Raw genomic sequence first — 15082 nt, 5'->3', positions numbered from 1 at the left:
TTTATTTCTGGTTTTTAATTTGAATTAGTTTCTCCATTGATTCATTGTTATTTTAGTGTAGTTCCTTCCTTTGCTGGTTTTCACTTTTTTTTTTCCATTTCATCTTCATGGAACATTTCATTGGGAATGTTCTGTAGAGCAGGCTTTTTAGTTGTGAATTTTTTTACCTTTTGTTTATCATGTAAGGTTTTTACTTCATCATTAATTCTGAAACTTAATTTTGCTGGGTATAGTATTCTTGGCTGGTATCCATTTTCTTTCAGAGCTTGGCATGTTTTATTCAAAGACCTCCTTGCTTTGAGGGTCTGGGTTGAGAGATCAGCTGAGATCTGAATTCTAAATGTTACCTGTTTTTTTCTCTGGCAGCCTTTAAAGTTCTATCTGTATTCTTTATGTTAGTCGTTTTCATAATAATGTGCCTTGGCGTAGGTCTGTTGTAATTTTGTATATTTGGAGTCCTGTAAGCCTTCTTTATTTGATTTTCCATTTCATTTTTTAGGTTTGGGAAAATTTCTGACACTATTTAATTGAAAAGATTGTGCATTCCTTTAATTTGTACCTCCAAGCATTCATCTGTCCTGATAAATCTTAAATTTTTTCTTTTCAGGTTATCCTATATTTCTTGGAAGTTCTGTTCATGGTCTCTTAACATCTTTTTTCCACAGTCACCTTGTTTTCAAGATTATATGTTTTGCCTTCATTGCCTGAAACTCTTTGTTCCCAAGTGCTCTAGTCTGTTGGTGATACTTTCAATTGAACTTTTAATTTGGTTTTATTGATTCCTTCATTTTGATGATTTCTCCTAGTTGTTTTTGTTCAGAATTTCTCTTTATCGAAGTGACCTTTCATTTCCTGAATTTTCTTTCTGACTTTCACTCTTTATACTATTCTTTACTGCACAGATCAGTTTAACTATGTACATTCCAAACTCCTTCTCTGACATTTCTTCTACCATGGTGTTGATGAATTCTATTATTGGAGTATCTTGGTTTGTTTGGAGCAATTTGTTCCCTTGATTTTTCATGTTGTTTGTAAAGCTACCCATCTAACAGTATGAATCTGAAGCAGTAGAGTTTCTACTCTGTGGCCTTGTAGTATTCCTGAAAGTTTCCAATACTTTACTTGCTGAGAAGCTGCCTGTCTTTCTTGGTTTCATGCCACAGAGCAGCCAGGAGACTGACTTCCTCTATTCCACCATCTTGAAAATCTCAGTAATAAGAATTTTTAACCTATTAGTTGAATCAAGGCTGGGCTATTCTTATACACAGACAAGGAACTGCAGGAGATACCCTGACTCCTAGGGTGAGTACTTGATTGGTATGTACTTGTATTGCCATACTGGGTTGTTCAAGTTGAAAGGATTGGTAAATTGCCACTTTCCTGAATCCCTGAGTGCGAACTGCCCTAGCTGACTTAGTCTGTCCTCTGGGATGTACAAATTGTAGTAGTACTTTATTTATGTATTTTAAAATTTAACATCCATATCCATATCAAACTGGAAGCTGAATAAGGGCACCTCTGCTCTTATTCTTAAAACCAGTTTATTATAATCCTGCTTGTCATGTAGGTGCACAGTTAACATTCATTTGATGAATAAAAGAATGAAACAAATATGTATTGAGTACGTGCCATGTACAGGGCACATTCTGGGCAAACACACACACACACACACACACACACAGAAACTGCATGTGGGTGCTATCGTAAACAAAATAAATAAATAAGGACACTTTATAGTATGTTAGAGGTTGATAAGTGCTATGGAGAAAAGCCAGCTGGGATGGGGAAAGGAGTTGTTCTTTTAAATAGGGCACTCAGTGAAGGTCTTGCTGAGATGACTTTTGAGTGAAGATCTGAAGAAATAAGTGAACAAAGATATGTGAATCTTTGCAGGGGTGGGGGCACTGGAGAGTTCACCTTCTCAAAATGAATACCCCCCATGCTGGCTTCCTGGGGTCAGAAAGGTCTCAACTAAGAGTCCTTCCTGTGGTTGGATCATCTGTACCTTACATCCGTGCAAAGAGCTCTGTTTTAGAAGGACACTCAGTTGCAGGTCAGTAGGAAAGATTTGCCAGATCCCACCTCTAGTGTCAGGTTTGCATGGAGGGAGAAGGGACAGAGCAGTGGGGCCTGGTGTCCTAGGAGGTTCTGGGGAGGGGAGGATGGGATGTGGGAGACAGGACAGCCAAATTTCATCATGGAAAGAGGAAAAGGGAAAAGTTGGGAGAGGAGGATTTTGCCAATGGAGAAACCAAAATAGTAAATTAAAATGGCCAAGAACAAGCCTAGTGCGTGGCCCTAACAAACGAGGTTCAGGACCTAAGTGATACCTGCAGGACCTCTATTCAGCTGTGCACTGAGGCTGAGGAGGGCCAGAGCCCAGACAGAGCTGCTGGTGCTTGCTCCACGAGCAGAGGTGGGCCACTGTGAGGGAACCACTAGATAGAACAGTTCCCAGGGAAGTCCAGCAAGGGGGCTGAATTGGAGCAGGCTCTGAACTGGTTGCCTGGCTTTCACTCCTGGACCTGCTGTACATAGCTGTACCACCTTGAGTGAGCCATTTATCCTTGCAAACATCAATTTCAATGACTGATAAAGACAAAAAGTGATGGGGCCAACCTTGTAGAGTGGTGGTGAGGGTTTCACCAGACAATGTGTACATAGGGCTTAGCCCAGGACCTCCCAAGAATGAAGTTTTCATTTGATTAGTAATTTGTAAGAATTCTGTAAAGATCTGTTTTTTTTTTTTTTGCACTTTAATGAATTCTTCTTATGTGAATTATACCTCTATAAAATATCTCAAAGCAAACAAACAAAAATTCTACAATAGATACACTTATATGTTCCTGGTTCTCTGTACATAAACTCAATTTGCTTAAAAATCAAAATTATAAAATTAATTTTCATACATGTTGCAAAATCACCTTCTGTGTTAGTCAGCTCTTTGTCACTATGACTAAAATACCTGAACAAATTAGAGGAGGAAAATTTTATTTTGTCACTTGGTTTCAGAGGTTCAGTCCATGGTCACTTGACTCCATTGCTTTGGACCTGAGGTAAGGCAGATCATGGTGGAGGGGCATAGCAGAGGGAAGCCACTTAGCTCATGATAGCTGGGAAGCAGAAAGAGAAGGGGCTAAGGACTAGATAAATCCCCTCAGAGTATACCTCTACTGACATATTTCCTCCAACTAGGTCTCGCCTTCCCCTAGTCCATTCCAGCAAAAGGATTAACCCATTGATAAAGACAGAGTTCTAATCATTGCCTGAAAAGTGAAATCCCCCAAATCAGGCAATGATTAAGATCTTTAAAAGACAGGTTGAAAATGCTCGATTGGTCTTGGTTCACTGACCCACTTGTGCTGTAGCAGAAAGATTTATGAAGAATATTCTTGAATGACTGGGAGGTACCTGGAGCAGAGTTATTTCCCTCTGAACTTTTGGGAAGTGGATCATGAAGCCTTAATGGAGGAGAAAAGAAGAAGAACTCTGTCTAGCCACCTTTTTCCCTGCCAGATGCCTTCCAGTTGTGTGTCCAAGTTACTTGTGAGATCCTAAAAGGTGGTTTATGTCATTCATTTGCTCTGTCTCTAACCCGTACTATTTCCATTCTCTGAGTTTAACATTTGTTCCTGGCACTTGGGACACAAGGTTGTGTAATAGAAGCTTGGTTTGACTTGGCTCCTTGGGGCTGGACCCACTGCAGGGTCCTGCTGTCCCTAGAAGACATGTTTGCTATTGCCTTGCTGGGAGGACAGATCCAGGCCTGCTCTGGAGGGCACTTGGGCCCCTCAGGCCTCAGCATTATTGAAACTCCTCTACCACTGGCCTCAGAGCAAGAGCCAGCTTGGGGACGGCTGAGGCAGTGTAGGCTGTTTCAGGCTTTGCTGCTGTGACTGTTCCTATCAGGACAGGCTCCTGCTGCATCCTGGAGTTCCCTCATCCTGAGACTGCGGTGGGGAGAGGTTAGCTTCTTAAACCCTTGTCCCTGCCTCCTCGCTGCTCCTAAGCCCTGGTAGGAGCTCTTAGAGCATTGTTTGGCTCCAGTGGACAAAATAACCTGGTTGATCAAATGGGTTCTAAATATAACCAGGGCAGCAAAGAGGCTCAGCTAGAGGGTATGGAGAGGTTGTACTTGGGTAAGTGACTGTTTATTTCTGATTATTTTACCAATAGCTGGCGCTGCCCTCTCTCAGGCTTCCTTGTGTCTCTTTTAGCAGCATGTGTGACGGCTTCCATTGAGGCCATTCCCCTATTCCTTCTCACCTGCTGTGTCCTCCCCCACCATGCTGGGAAGGAGTCCTGACTCTTGTTCTTGAGCTCGTTGAGCAAAACACTGGTCTGGGGCAAACCTCTGGAAGGCCTGGCTGTCAGCTTCCTTCCCTCTGACTAGCTGATGTCCACCTCTCCTTTTCTGGGTTCAGAGTGCATTGGGATGGGGTATAATTTCCTTGTTGCCAGAAGTCCTCAATGAAGCACGATGGGGGAATTATTTCTCTTCCTCCTCCTCCCCCTCCTCCTCCTCTTCCTCCTCCTCCTCCTTCTTCTTCTTCTTCTTCTTCTTCTTCTCCTCCTCCTCCTCCTCCTCTTCCTCCTCCTCCTCCTCCTCCTCCTTCTTCTTCTTCTTCTCCTCCTCCTCCTCCTCCTCCTCCTCCTCCTCCTCCTCCTCCTCCTCCTCCTCCTCCTCCTCCTCCTTCTTCTTCTTCTTCTTCTTCTTCTTTTAATTAACCAGAGCTTCTACCCTGTGCTATGAGGACAGACTTTGTTCCTGCTCCCTGTATTTATTTGCTTCTTGTTTTGAGGTGAAGTGTACTTCCAGGTGCCCTGCATGAGTCAGTGAGAGCCAGGGAGAATTCATGGCAGGGCTCCCTGGATATGACCAGCAGAGTACCTCTTCTAAGCTCTGTGGGGAAATTAAGCCCTGCCAAGATTATCACTGTTCAACCTAAAGAAAATTAAAGGGTATTTGTTTTTTTCCTGGATATATAGATGAACTATAGATGAAGCTATATAGATGAACCCCAAGCAGCTGGATAGCATGTGAAAGTCAGATGCCATGAGTGCCTGGTCCCTCGGGTAGTCTTAGGTGCCCACACTGGATGGATACCATCCCTGGACTGTTCCTCTTGGCATCATGAATGAGGGTGACAGAGCAGTCAGACCTGCTCTACTCCAGCGAGGGGTATTTTCCTGCTGCCCATTCATGGTGAATGGAGGAAAAGGTGGGTGGAGACATTTCACGACATTTGCTGTGGAAGGGGGGAGACAGGTGTGCTGGTCTGTGGTTCTCTCTGTCATAAAGTGGGAAGTTTGGTCTTCTGCCTAGTGTAAGGGGAGGCAGGAGGATGGAGACAGGAGAACAGAGAGTGCTTGACCTAGCCTTCAGGGGAGAGCGCTGACCATCCAAACAGAGCAGACCATACTCACGGCTGGCACTCCATGTGGAGGGAGCCGTCTTCCTCACGGCAGTGGTCTGAGTGGTCTCACACTCCTTGATAATTTTTTAAAAAATGGTGCATTATAATTATACATATTGGTGGTATTTATGCCACGTTCGTACATGTACATATTTGATCAGTCTCATTCTCCAGTACCTCCCTCTCCCTGCTCTTCTTCCTCCCCTGATCTACTTGCTGTTTGTACTCTACTGATCTCCCTTCTATTATTATTATTTTAATTGGTGCATTATAATTATATATAAAATGGGATTCACTGTGGTATATCAATACATGGACATAGCATACTTTGATTGATCTCATTCCCCAGTACTTCCTCCCTTCCCTTCCCCACCTTCCTCTGCTTTGTTGGTTTCCCTTTTGTTTTCCCAAAATCCCTTTTTCATTCCTTTTTTCCTTCTCTAGCTTCCACATGTAAGAGAAAACACTTGACCCTTGACTTTCTGAGTCTGGTTAATTTCACTTAGCACCATATTCTCCAGTTTCATCTATTACCAGCAAATGACATAATTTCATTCCTCTTTATGGTTGAGCAAAAACTCCCACATGCATATGTACCATATTTTCTTTCTCCATTTGTCTGTTGATAGACATCTAGGACAGTTCCATAGCTTGGCTATTATAAATTGCACTGCTATGAACCTTGGTATGCATGTATCACTATAGTATGTTTTCAGTTCTTTTGGTTAAATACCAAGGAGTGGTATAGCTGGGTTTTATAGTGGTTCCATTCCTAGTCTTTTGAGGAATCCCCATACTGCTTTCCAAAGTGATTGTACTAATTTGCAGTCCCACCAACAATGTATGAATGTATCTTTCCCCCCATATCCTTGCCAACAATTATAGTTATTTGTATTCTTAGTGATTGCCATTCTAACTGGAGTGTGATGAAATATGAGCGTAGTTTTGATTTGCATTTCCCTGATTGCTAGGGAAGTTGAACATTTTTTCATATATTTTTTGGCCATTTATATTTATTTTTTTGAGAAATGTCTATTTTGATAATTTTCCTGTTTATTAATTGGGTTATTTGTTTTGCTGATGCTGTTTTTTTGAGTTCTTTATGTATACTGGATATTAATCCCCAGAAGAGTAGTAACAGATTTTTTCCCATTCTGTAGGTTCTCTCTCTACACTTGTGATTGTTTCCTGTGCTGTGCGTAAGCTTTTAAATTTGATGCCATTCCACTTGATTCTTAGTTTTGTTTCTTGAGCTTAGAAGTCTTACAAACCAAGTTGATGCCTATGCCACTGTGTTGGAGTCACACTTCTTACCTTTTGAGGGTCCCAGGCTGGCAGTAGCCTATCTCTTATTTAGAGCAGTTAGTTTGACCTCCTACTCCCGTTCCTTGGTCAGTAACTATTTTTGGAGGCTTACCCTGGACATTGAAAGTGTGCAAAAATCACACTGAAGGTCACACATTCAGTTTTGTTTTACTAGAAGTTGCAGCAATGAGGTTGGTAATGATTTCTGTTCCACCACATTAAGGGACATTTCAAAGCATATTTTGTGAAATCTTATCCACTGTGCAATCTTATGAGAGTTTAAGAGTTTTTAGGAGGATTTATTATGAATGTTAGAAAGTGCTTCTTTATTGTGGGCTGGTTATCCACTGGATTAAGGAATGTTAAGTTTTGTCCTTCCATGAGATTTCTTGGAAAAGCCTAGAAAACTGCTTGTTTTTTTTTTTTTTTTAATGAGTTCAATATGAATATTCTATTTTGTAGGGTGAGTGTTGGTGAGTGGGGAATCTGGCCATTACAGAACTGTGTGTTAGATCTGATACATTCATAATGAATTATTGCATATCAATGTAAACTGTCCTCCCTCAGAAGTACACCCAGCACACTACATAATGTCCTCATAACAGTTCCCCCATATGTCTTTCCCTCAAATACCAGTCTAATGCATATGCCAAAGACGTTTCTCACTTGTGACATTTCCTTACTTTTTTCATTTTATCAGAAACTCAGAAAGCAGTTGTGGGACCAGCAGGAGTTTTAGATGATGCTGGAGTGTTTATTTGGATGCAACTTCCAGCTATTTCTTTGGAAAGCAACCTGGGTACTAGGTTTGAGTGATGGGTGGCTTAGTGGTCCACTGACTGTTGGAATCCTTGATCAGTCCCGTATCTTTTGTATTCTTTTTCTTTCTTTTTTTTTTCTTTTTTTTTTTTTTTTTTATAAGTAGTGCCCGTTTTTTAAAAACTTTTTTAAATTTATTTTTTATGTGGTGCTGAGGATCAAACCCAGTGCTTCATGCATGCTAGGCACTTAAGCGTTCTACCACTTAGCCACAACCCCAGCCCATTCTCTGATCTTTCTTGGCCTTGGTACCCTATTTGTGCAGTAGAGGTTTGACCTGATTAATGCACTGAACAGTTGTCTTTGGAACACTGCTATGTGCTAAATTCATGGAATGCAGACAAATAAGAGAGTGCCCTGTAACTCAGGGGCTTGGAGTTTAGGTGAAAGACAGAGACATATAAACAAATAAGGGCAATGCAAATTATACAACACACTAAGGGAACATAGAGAAGGGATGGATTAATTCTGCCTGAGGTGGGAAACAACTCAGTGATATTTGCACTTGGTCTTGATGTAAGATGTTTTTAGTGTGCAAGTGGGGAAGGCAGAAAGAATAGTGTGGTTCTGAGATCCTGTAACTCTGCTTACTCTTCTATTTTGCATGTATAACCAGAGGTCTGGTGATGGGGGAGTTTTAAAAACTCCTCATGAACTTCCCTGGTCTCCTGTCTGCTCTTTTCCCATGATGAAGTTATACAGTGGGTACTTATTTCTAGTTACAAATTCAGATGTGCATGGAATGTAATTTTACTATGATGCAACTTAATTTCTATAATAAATTCTCATTCTGCTGGAGAAGGAAACTTAATTTTACTGGAAATGGAGCCTCTTCTTTCCTTAGAGTTATAGCTAGATTTGGGGTGCATTTGGGGGAACATCTATCACATACTTAAGCAAACAGTGCTAAAATGTCTGTACTGCTGCCCCACTCTGGAGTTTGCTGCTGAATAGTGTTGACTCTCCCTCTCTCAATGGCAAGAACTCTTCAGGTCTGGCTTTCTCTCTTCTGGAACTCAGGAATGAATCATAATGGTTTGCTACTCCCACCACACATTAGGCTAAGGGTACCTACTCCTGGGTGTCCAAACCCTGTCTCTGGTGCAGCCTTCCATGGAAAATAGCCTTAACAGTTCCTTACAAAGTTAAACATAGGGTTACCAACTGACCCAGCCATTTAACTCCTTAATACATCCCTGAGAGAATTGACAAGACATATCCACACAAAAATTTGTACATGTTCATAGTAGTGTGATTCTCAATAGATCAAAGGAAGATACAATGCTTATCAGACAATGGATGGAGGTGACAAAATGTGGCATATCCATGGAATGGAACACTCTTCACCCATTCGAAGGAAGCAGCAATGCATGCTATAACTTGGGTATGAACCTCAAACATTATGATAAGTGAAAAAAGCCAGACATTAAGGACATATATCGTATCATTCCATTTTTGTGGGATTTCTGAAAGAGGAAAATCCATGGAGACAGTAGATTTGTAGTTTCGAGAGGCTGGGGGAGGGAGAGATCTTGGAGTGATCTCTCACACATATAGCAGGTACAGGAGTTCTTTTTAGGTGGGGGCAAGGAATAGAGATATCCTAGAATTAGGGGTGATGCTTATACAACATCAGGAATAAACTAAAAACCATTGAATTGTATACTTTAAAAAGCTGCACTTTATGTCATGCGAATTGTACCTCAATTTTGATGATTACAAAGCAACAAAACCAAAAATCCTATTACCCTTCTGGTCACCCGACATAACCATTTCTTCTCTGGAGTCTTGTTGGCTTCCTAGAGCTCTACCTGGGAAAGAGGGCAGGGATCCCCAGTGCGCTCAGGTCCCTAAATCTGTGGGAGGGTGGGGCTAGTGTCCTCCAGGGGTGGGGTGGGACCCAGGGCTGGCCTTCCCCAGGCACCCACTCCTGTGTCCGCTCCCAGCTCTCCCTGGCTTCTCCCTCTGCCCCAGTGTTCAGCAGTGCTGAGCTGCTTCTTCATGTTGTCTCCTCAGTCTGTGCTCTAGATGCTGAAACCATTTTGGGTTTTTGAAAACCCCAAAGCCAAGAACTAAACCCTTCTGTCCTCTGAATTCTTCAGTACCTTCCTCCCCTGAGGAAATGCACTGTGGACGCTGACCCCATGAGATGGGAAGGACAGGGCCTAGAGGGAAATATGGAGGGGCATTTGGAAACCTCAGAGAATATTTAGAAGTGTGGTACTGCCACATGCCATCTTCTACTTTGTGCAGGGACCCCATTCTGGAATGTAGCAGGGAAGGTCTCAGAGGGTTCTCAGGCCAGGAGATGTGGTCGCAGGATGATTTTTCCCACACCCCACTAGGAGCGCTCCAGGATCATTAGGAGAGAAGGTGGAGGCATTGCTGGAGGCTGGCCCTGGGTGGAAGTCCAGAAGGGAGCTGTTTGTTCTCCCACGTCACCTGCAAGTGTGTCTTCCTTACCTACCCATGCTTCCTTGTGGCACCTGCCTTGGTGCCAGGGTCTACCTCTGAGTGACACTCTGTCTATATCTGAGGATGTAGTGAGAAGGGGATTAGACTTCATCTTTAAGTTCCCCAGATGGCTGTGCTCGCTGTAAGGAATTAGGGGTGATGCCAATGATGACTGACTTTGGACAAATTACTATAAATCTACAAATGACAACACGATTACTGAACTCATACAGCCTGCCTGGTCCACAGATGAATGATTACTAGTATCCCTGTGTCTGTACTAGTCAGCCTAGGGCCTGGTACGTAGTAGGAGCCACTTTCCCCTCCAGGAGCTCTGGGGTATGAGAAAGCTCAGTAGCTCCCTTAGGATCCACTTGGATCTGAATCTGATTCCTCTGTGGGAAAAGTCAAGTGCCACGTGCAGCAAAGAGAGGTTTTTCCTGCTCCCCTGCCCATGAACTCCTTCCTGCCGACAGGGCTGCTGGGATAATGAGTGGTTCCCTGGTCTTTCCTCTGCAGAAGCCTTGGCAAACGTTCATTAGCCAAGCCTCCCCACGCCCACCAGGGCCTGGGAGGTCTCATTCACCCGGGCAAGGTTGGGTAGCAGCACTGAGCATGTGCTTGGGGAAGGTAGAGCTGGTTACTAGGGAGTGCTGGTGGTGTGCAGGAGGGTGGGGTCAGTCCCCTGTTGGAATGGCCCTCCTAGCCAGGGGAGCTACCAGCAGATCAGAAGCTGCTGGTCAGTCTGAGGACAGCAAGACACTGCAGCCTGTTGGCATGATTTATTGTTGATTGACAAAGGGAGACCTGGGCTGGGCTGGACAGCAGCGGCTGCCTCAGACGCTGTTCTCCCTCCTACCCTGAAGCCAGGGGTGTGCAGCCTGGGCAGTAGAGGGAGGGCATCCAGGTGGAAGCTTGAGGAGTTTTATTTACCCTGGTGGGTACGAGAGTGTTTCCTCCCTGTGACTGGGGCCATGGGCTTGTTGGGGCTCTTGGCGGTAAATAGAAAATGGCCCCTGGGCAGAGCTGATGGTCTTTGGAGGCAGATGCTGATGGTGTTGGCTGCCAGACATCCTCAGCAGAGAAGTGTGGCTGAGGGGTCAGGTGGAATAGGACAGAAATCCTGTGAAACTGCCTGCTGAGCACAAGTGAGGGACTTTTCCACTATAACTGGGTGATCTTGCAGGACACCAAAGGCCTGCCAGTGACCGTGAACTTGACTGTACCGTCAGGACTCTTGACACCATATCCATAGGCTGGTGAAAGATGGAGGAAAGCTGTGACATGGGACCTTGGATTGGGGTCGCCAGAGAAGAGACCCCTTGGGGTCCCATCTTACCCCACCGTTTTAATGTTGGAGGAAAGCGCCTCTCACTGACGATCCCTGTGTACCCCCCACCCTAACCACAAGGGGCTCCAGTGTCTTCTGGCTGCAGTTATACTCTGGCTCAAGGTTCTGCACTGTGCTGGAAGCTGTTTGGATCCATTTTATTTGTAAGTTGCTTGAGATCTGATTATCTCCAGTCAGGACTAGTTAGGGCTCAATAAATCCATCTGATTCACCTATTGGACCTGTGGCATTTTGAGGACTCCCAGTGTAATCTAGACACTTTCCTCTTTTATCCCTCTTTTTTTGTGGCTTAAGAGTGAGCCACAGCAGCCTGCCAAGACAAGTCCAAGCTTGCAAGGGTGGCATTTGAGCTTGAGGACTCACAGGAGGTGCTGGAAGAGGGGGAGCATTCTGGCACCCTGGTGGGTTAAGCTGCTGACTGTAAATGCCAGGATCAGCAGCACAAGCCCTGTTGCTGCCATGTCTCTGCTGTGTGGCCCCAGACCATTTGCTTCTTGTCTTCTCCAAACCCAAGACTGCACACTCACACATGAAAACATGCTTTTGTGTTGGGTCACTGGAGAGACAACAGATGAATACCGATAATCGCAGAAGCTACCATCCTTTGGTGGCCTGATCTATGCCTGGTCCTTCACCTGGGTGATCTATAGTCCTCACAACAGCTATCTGAGGAGCTTGATTTCAGTTTGGAAGTGAAGGGGCAATGGTTTTGAGGTTTGCATCCCTTAAAACTCTGCTTCCCACTATGTGATTCTGTGTCTGTACTGAAGGAAGCATCCCCTGCCCAACAGATCCGGTTAGGTACTTTGGGGGCTGCAGGACCAAGTGTAGACTGTGGGTATCCTCACCTCCCTAAGATGCGTCTCCTGCCTGTTGTCCCGACAGAGTTGCCATTCAGGAACCCTATTGCTCATAGGATCAAGACAGATTCTAAGCAAAATTTAGATTTTGTCAAAGATCTTTGGCCTAGTGCCTGATCCAAAGTGATGCTTAAAAAAACCTCTCTTTTGAACTGAATTGACATCATCTTATCTTTCCTTGCAAATTTCCCCCCGTTTTAGGCTCCAAGAATCTCTTTTTCTCATTTTGTTCCAGGACCACCTGGGCATTTATTTTGTTGTGTACTACAACCTTAAAAACCATTTAGGAAGCCCTATAGAGCTTGCCACCTCAAAGAGGTATAGAATGGGCAGTTGTGGAAAAATTAGTAAAAATAAAACTAAGTTGGAAGCTATCCAGATGAACTTGATTTGAATTAATAATTATGTTTACACTTTAAATAGACATGAAAATAACAGAGTAACTACTTGACTACTTAAAAGATAGTTTCATGAGGGATGGTTAAGATGTTGATTTAGCTTTTGTCTTTCATCATTGTCAGATGCAGTGAACATAATCCTGTTCTAAAACCACGAGAAACATGCCAACATATTTGAAACTTACCCTGCTTTCCTTGAAAATGATGCTTTTTTTCCTTACAGAAACTTCAGAATTCCCTTACCAATGCTTTTGATAGATTACCTTGTGAAATACTTGGCAACAAGAAAATGCATCCGAGAGCTAGCACAATCACCAGAAGGAAGGTTTTTATAACTAGGTGACAAATGAAAACTATTTCCACAGAGAACCTGAGGTATGAGTCTTATTGTTGAAAAGATTTCTAAAAAGTTATTAAAGACATCTGAATGAGAAATGATAAAAGTGGCTAGAAATCAAAATTAGCTTGAAATGAGAGTCTGAGTTTAAGAGAGGGAAGACTTTTAGTTGTGGAACAGAAACAATCCCGACATCTTCCCAGAGTTCAGTAAGAGCTGCTTTTCACGACTTACATCTGACTTTTTTCTTCTGTCTTGTGAGGACACAGAAGAACAGATGGAGGTGAAGGACAGGGCTAGTGAGGAGGGATGGGTTCATTTCCTCCCAGTCAGCATTGATACAAGTGGCCACAGAACTGATTTTGAAAACTTTGTGCAAAGAAAACCCTTTTCCCCTTCCCACTTTAAAAAAAGAAAGATTTCAGGTCTTTATTTACACTGAATTTGTTTCCAACTTTCCATGAAAGGAGAGAAATGAAATATCTTAGTGGCAGCCAGGTTTGGGAGTCAGATGACTCAGTTCCTCATCCCTCGAATGCTGCTACAACACCCTCCCCGTAGACTCTTAAAGGAGGGAAGGTGACATATGTCAAGCACTCAGCACACAGTAGGTGCTTTTACAACTGCTGCTGAGATTTGTCTTAGTGATGCTGGATCAAGAGGATGACTAGATGCATGCTAGAAGCAGCATAATTCAGAAAGGTGGAAGAACAGGCTGGGGAAGAGAGTGGGGTTCTTTTGTCTAAGTGACTCCTAGTTCAGGTTAGGACATTCCTCACCTAATTATGCAAGCACACCAGTGAATAGTTGCATGTCAACATTTCCAAGCGAGTTGACTCCAAGGTATTTCTAGCTCGGAAATTTCCACGAATTCAAGCCTTGCACAAAGTGCAGTGTGGGGGTTGGAAACTGGAGAAATTACCTGGCTTGCTACCAAGTCCTTTTAATGGCGACATTCTTCAGTCTCTGGTTCCCCGGTCTTCCTGGGCTAGAGCAGAAAATTGATGCCTGTGGTGTCAAAAGCCTTTCCCTGGCTGTCAATCAGAGTTCCCCTGGGAGGGAAGGTAATTCTCTACACACACACTAAGACTTTTGGAACTTGTGAAGCTCAAAAGGCCAAATTCACAGAACTTTCTCTCCATGATTTTGTTGAATGTCAATTATCCTGTTATTTTAATACATGGGCCTCAAAGGTGGGGACCTTGCATTTGGAGGCATTTTCTTAGCAGCTGTGCCAGCCTGAAGCATGACACCCCAGAAGACAAGGAGTCTCAGCTGCCTAGGGCCAGGCCAGGCCATCCACTCTGCACTGGAGCCTCATGAAAACCCATAAGTTCCTTCTCCAGTGCCCCCCAAAAGGCCAAAGGGCCCCCTGAAACTCAAACATCATTGGATTAGTAAGAGAAGAGGGGAGAAAGAGCATCGAATTGATTCAATTTTTGCCCCTGAAAGACAGGTAACTTAAAGGAAATGATTTTAAGAGTATTAATAACTTTAAATAGCAAATTTAACCTACCCCACAACTAATCACAAATCCTCAGAGGGATTTAGGGCTCAATTATATATCTAAATTTAGCTTTAAGTAATGTATATTAAATTATTTTTTACACATCAGGACTGTGTGAATATTTTTGCACTCCTACCATATCAAATAATAAATATGAAAGACACAGAAGGATGACAAGAATGAAGGAAAAATAATGTAGCATAGTTAAGGTTAAACAAATGCTGGTACGTTGCGTGCCATAAATGCCTTCACAGTTGTGAAATGGACTTCAAATTTGGCTCGGAGCTTCTTCACAGCCAGAATAAAAAGAGAAGCACGATTAGTCACAGGTGTCCCATTTTCAAAGGTGAAAGAAAAACAGTTGCTCAGGAGAAGGTTTCCAGACGCTGAAAATGGAGCAGTCCAAGGTGCTGAGTGATGAAGTGCATAAATAACACCCATGGGAAACAACATGATGGGCATTTGTTAATTTACCCAATAAATATTTATGGTGTGTGTACATTATACTGACCACGCCAAGCACTGGGGCTGTGCATTGGACTCAATGCTTACTCTTCCCCAGATTCACATGTTGCAACCTAACATGTTGCAACCTAAGATGGTGGCATTAGAAGGTGGGGCATTTGAGAGGTGA

The 15082-nt window shown here is 43.4% G+C and overlaps 1 protein-coding gene across 1 annotated transcript in view; it reads left to right on the top strand.

Moving 5' to 3' along the window:
- Positions 1–15082, top strand: part of CACNA1E (calcium voltage-gated channel subunit alpha1 E) — a 439155-nt gene that overhangs the window by 30791 nt on the left and 393282 nt on the right. The window lies entirely within an intron of this gene.

This window comes from Sciurus vulgaris, assembly GCF_902686455.1.
Source record: "Sciurus vulgaris genome assembly, chromosome: 12".
NCBI lineage: Eukaryota > Metazoa > Chordata > Mammalia > Rodentia > Sciuridae > Sciurus > Sciurus vulgaris.
The sequence above is the reverse complement of the archived record's forward strand: the minus strand, read 5'-3'. Positions and strand labels throughout refer to the sequence as shown.